The following is a 5865-nucleotide window of genomic DNA, read 5'->3' on the forward strand; positions in this document are numbered from 1 at the left end:
AGCTATTTTTAAGAAAGTTTGTAGAATCTCAAATATCAGTAAAAGTAAATTATGCAGAAATAACAGAAATGTTATAATATAGGGTGATTTATCCATTTTGGACAGGCGTTACGCGTACTCTATTTTGGTCATTTACAGCAAAATCAAATGAAAATGTTCAAAATAGAGTGCGCGTAACGCCTGTCCAAAATTTATAAAAGAAACTATGGATAAATTCATAGATCAGGCATCGCTGTATACCGTTGACCTTGGAAGCGGATTGGATACAGCCTGTAGCAATCGTAATGCTATCAACTATACAAGCAGTGCAGCGGAAATAAATTACGTCCGTCGCAGACGAGTACTCGTTAGAGAATGAGTTAAAAGAGGATCTGGATCTGGAGCCATCAAAGCAAGCGGTGGGAGCATTTTCGTCGAGGAATGGTATGGATTGGTATGAGAATCATGTACAATATGAAGGCATCGTTGGGCCTATGTGAGATATAATTAAAAAACAGAGCATTTACATAAACCAATTCGAGAAACTATTTTACCTTACATCGCTAAAAATTCAATACTGAAAAGTTAAATACATAATTATAAACTGGGAAGCTAAATTAGTTAACTTATATTAAAAGCAGAAAATTCATTTCATTTTTTCGAAGTCCATTCTTGTCATTATAAGACAAATATGAACATAAAAAATGCTTCAACGAATATCATGATCCTTGTACAGTTTTGCATATTAATATTGAACAATAATGTTCAAAATTCACTTGAAATATATAAAGGAAATAAAACGCACGATGTTTCTAGGCGATGAAGCATTATGAGATGCAAACATTTAATAGATAAAGATTTTCCTTTTGATTCTACTGTATATTTACTATTCTAAAAGATCTGTATATGGCGTCCGTTCGTATGAGCTCCACCAGTGTCTGTTCCGTAATTCATGTGGCGACAGATTTAAAGAAAGAACAAGCGAGACATGAATGCATACGATGCAGGATCGCCGTATGAGTGTTTGACTCTGTGTCTGAATATAAATGAGTAGGTAGTTGCTAGCAGTTGACAGGTCTGACAAATCAGTCATCTTTTGTTCAAATCTTGGCTCGGAGACACTGTTGGAGTCATCAGGATCGTATCATTAGCCTAGCTATTTTTCTGTATCACTAACAGTTGGTTGCGAACTGTATCGAATAAAAATCAGGTACAAGTTCCGAAAACCGATGTAGCATCTAGCCTGATCTGTTTTGTAAGAAGTGAGTAGTAAAAAAAGTAGTGAAAAATTAAAAGTGAGATGTGAGAAAAGACAAATGAAACGCGAAAATTAAGAACTAATAAGCGCAAAGCGAGAAGCGGGAAGCCGAGAAGTTGAGAAGTCGAAAGGTTGAGAAGTTGAGATGTTGAGAAGCTGGAAGTGTAAAATGAGCAGTTGAGTAATAGAGAAATTGAAAAGCAGGAAGTGTGAAGTGAGAAGTGACAAGTCGATAAGTTGAGAAGTTAAAAAGCGTGATGTGTGAAATGAGAAGTAGTGACAAGTAGCAAGTGAAAAGTGAAAAATGAAAAGTGAGAAGTGAAAAGTGACAAGTGACAAGTGATAAGTGACAACTTATCAGTGACAAGTGGAAGTGAAAAGTGAGAAGTGAGAAGTGAAACGTGAAAAATGAAAAATGAGAAGTGACAAGTAACAATTGACAGGGGAGAAGTGAGATGTGAGAAGCGAGACGCGAGAAGTTAGTTATGTGTCCATGTCCGCCGGTCCGGCAGAACAAAGGTGTTCGGATTCTTTTAACCGTTTAATGAAAAATCAGCGTATTCCTTAACGACTGATCAAACTGTAAATACAATTTTATTCTTAATTTAAATCTAGCTTTTTAACTTGTATTAAACTTACAAATTTAGTCTTCAGATCCGTTTTTATCTTCCTCTTGCAGATTAAATCCGATCTCTCTAATATGTCGATACCGCAAATCAACTGAATTGTACATAATTTTGTAATTAGTTTCACTTAGGGTTAGATTTTTTATTTTAATTACTTACTAGTGTAATATTTTAGGTAAAATCATTCACCACTAACTCCTACAGCACAAATTGTAACCTGTTCGGTGACTCTGCAAGTTTGTATTTATTTTACCACTTTCAATTAGATATTTTACCACATTCTACTCACATAGTTACCAAATTAGCTTTAAGATAGGTGTAATTAGATTTAATAAACAATTTTAGCCTTTTAATATTTACTTCACACGGTATAATTAACAAATTAAACTATATGTCGCTTCACTTTGCTGCTGAAACTTGCAAACGGTTTGTTTACTTTTTCGTTTCTGCTTTCCTGACGTGTTGCGAGACGCAGCGAAACTTTCATTCAGCTAAGTTGTGTTGCAAAAAACAGCAAACTGCTCGCTTTTCGTTTTTCTGCGACAGAGTTGCCTGCTCGGCGATTTCCATCGCAACATGCCCCGGCCCGTGAACCTGGTCTGGTGGCTACGCTCGGTCCAGCGTCACCCTTACTGATCTCCAGCATCTCTGTCGCTCTCTTAAATAAACCATTGCACTGTTGGTACGAACCCAGGCTTGCCGTACTCTACCATCTTCTACAACAATCGGCTTTTCAACGGCCTCTCGCACCCAACGTTTCCGCCTATCATCATGTATCCCTATCACCATTATTAAATCGCCCGCTGCCAAATTCTTTGCAGCTCGACCTTCCATGCGCAGAAGACTGCTTTCGTCGATTAACGGAGTTAATTTATACAACGAACTAGATTTTTCAATCTCCAACCACTGCCCGACAGGAAGCTTTGAATTCTTCCACAGAATTTTTAGTTCACCGTCAAACGCAGCCACCTGTGCCATTCGAATTAGCCAGATTTCCACCCACTCAAACTCGTTCTGCTTCGATGGTGTATGAGACGTTGGATGGTTGATTGGAAAGAAGATTCGTCTTTGCCTTTTAGTCGGTTTCAGCGTCTCTAACGGTAGACCCTTTAACCTTGTCTTGCTGGTCGATATGAACCTAAACACGCACGCCATCATCCTCACTACGACCATCCACTTGACTATTCTTCTTTTACTGAGCTCCCTTCGGCAGCCCAAATGTTTCATCCGCTGAACCACCTCGGGATAACTGTCCGAGAACCTTCGTACATCTCCACGCCACAGTAGGTCTGTTTTGAATCGGTCGTCAACCCGCTTCGTCGTCGCTTGCAGAATCTCATGAGCGCGTAGTTTTTCCGCCGACTCTAATACTGCGTCACAAGGAGTACCGGTGTCCTCCAGCAAGTGCTGGATTCGCGGCGTCTCATCAAGGTCCTCGTTGCTGACTGGTTCAACGGTATGAACGTTTACGAAACTCTCCGCAGTAGCAGCGCAGTTTTCCGGTCCGTAAATGGTCCACCCCAGCTTCGACCTGACTGCGATCGGTTGACCAGGTCCATCCACGCGTGTTTCTAATGGAGCGAACAAGTGCAGGTTATCTAAACCTATAATCATACGAGGTTCTTCTAACGCGTAACTAACCACCGGCAGGTTCTTCAGATGCGCGTAGCGATCCGCAATATCCTCGTACGGCATGGCCTGACTCGGCAACTTCAACGTTGCCACCGAACGAGCGTTCTTCAATGGCAGCATTTCTCGGGATCCTCTAGCAGAGAGCTTAAGATCAAACTTCTTCGACCGACTCTCATAACGTTTCACGTTACCTGTCCATGTAACGACCAGAGGCTCAGTAATTCCCTCCGCGTTCAACTCGTTGACGATAAACTCCTCTACGAGCGTCGTGGACGACCCTTCGTCCAAAAATGCGAGCACATCCATCGCATAGTTTCGAAAATAGAGCGTAACAGGTACTACACGGAAAATTACGGCACGATTCAAACGTCCATGGGTATGACACTCTACGTTTAGCAGCTGAACAACTCCTTCAACCCGATGTAGCAGGGGATGGTGCTGACCGTGGCATCCAACGACGTTGCAACGTACTTTAAAATGGCAAAGACTTTTGCCGTGACTATTTAAACACAGCATGCAGAGTTTATGTTGCTCCACTATTTTCAATCGATCCGTAATGCGAAGCTTTTTAAAATCCTCACAAAAGCGCAACTTGTGGTCTGTCCGTTTACAAACCCAGCATGGCTTACGAATTTTCGACCCTTTCGAACTTTCTTCTGTATTTGGTACGAAATTATGAATATGGACGAATTCTTTTTTATTCGGCTTACCTTCGCCATAAAATTCGGTGGAACCTCCAGCATCGCTCAAAGTGAGCGTTGAAAACTCAGATACCTCCGACACGTCCGATACGATCTCGTTCATGAAGTCGGCAAACACATGCAGCGGCGTTCCTCTCTTCACTCGTTTGAAGCGGACCCAATCCAATTTATAATTGGGCGGAAGTTTTTCAACCAACTCGTTCACCAACATTGGATTGTTGAGATGATCTGTCAGATGGGCCGCCTCAAGATGATCACAAAGTTGCTTCACCGTGATTCCAAACTGAATAAAGGATTCAAGGCGATCGGCTCTCGGAGCTGGAGCGCTACGTACCTTCAACAGCAGCATCTTCAGGAGCTTTTCGGGTTTTCCGAAGAGACGACGGAGGTCATCAATGACGTCAGGAACGGAATCTGGAAGAACTAATCGGCTTCTGACCGCCTCGAGTGCACTACCTTGCAGACTATCTTGGAGCCGCTTCAAGTTGTCCAAATTTGAGAAACCACACGCCTGCGTAGAATACTCATAGCTGCTGATGAAGATAGGCCACAGCTCCGGTTCACCCTTGAAAATGGGTAGATTATTGGAGAGAGCTTGTCTAGCTGCTATTTGTTCCTTGGACAACGTATGTCGCTTCTTTTCCGACGGTTGTTTATTTAGTGGCAGCCGCTGCTTTTTCGATAACCACTGCTTCTGTTGCTTACAAGCCAACAGACGAGAGAGCACTTCTTGATCCTTTCGAGACAGCTTAAACTTCCCGCGCGCATCTACCTCACTAACCGAATCACACTGGGCATCTTCAGATTCATATTCGCTAGCTTCATCGGACGAACTGTCGTCTTCATTCTTCTCTTCGCTTATCTGCAAACACGGGACCTTTCTTGCCGACCTTTGCCTAGACGGGCCTGCCACCTGCTGTTCTGTAACAGGTACAGATGTCTTCCCACTTGTCTGCTTCTTCAACCAAACTTTGACTTTCTGCTCGAAGGAAGGTTCAGCTTCTTCCGCTTCTTTTCTGCCATCCCCAAGCACGCGACCTTCAACAGCTTCCGCAACAGCTTTTTTCGCCTCTGCGAACTCATCGAGCATCTCTATGCGTCTATCTTGATATGCTTTCTCTTGAGCCAATTCTCGTTCCAGCATTTCGCGTTCCTCCTGCAACAAATGATCTTTCATCTCCTGTTCTTGCCGTAACCTTTTTTCTCGAAATGCCTTCTCCTGAAGTCGTCGCTTTTCATTCAGAGCTCTCTCCATTTCCAGTCGCTTTTCCCGGAGTATCATTTCCTCCTCTATGGCCTTTTCTCTGGCTCGCTGCTCCTTTTCCAGCTCTTTCAGGGCATCCTCCAACGTTCCGCCATTCCCAGATGTAGATCCACCATCGCTTTTCCATTTTCGTTGGGCCGTTTTTCGATTACCACTCTTCACGGTTTTTTGCCCTCTCGGAACTTGAAGCCTGTTGGCACACTTGCCGCAACTCCAATCCTGGTCGTTCACCGCTTCAGTAACGCCAGCACATGAATAGTGAGCCCATTGCTCACACGAATCGCACTGCACCATGTCGCAGACTAAGTTGGAAGCATCACACAGTTGGCAATCGTATCCTTCGGTATCCATCTTTTGAGGTTAAATCACGATAAATTTTTTGATTTTGTTCGGATTCTTTTAACC

This window comes from Sabethes cyaneus, chromosome 3 (genome assembly GCF_943734655.1).
Source record: "Sabethes cyaneus chromosome 3, idSabCyanKW18_F2, whole genome shotgun sequence".
Taxonomy (NCBI): Eukaryota; Metazoa; Arthropoda; class Insecta; order Diptera; family Culicidae; genus Sabethes; species Sabethes cyaneus.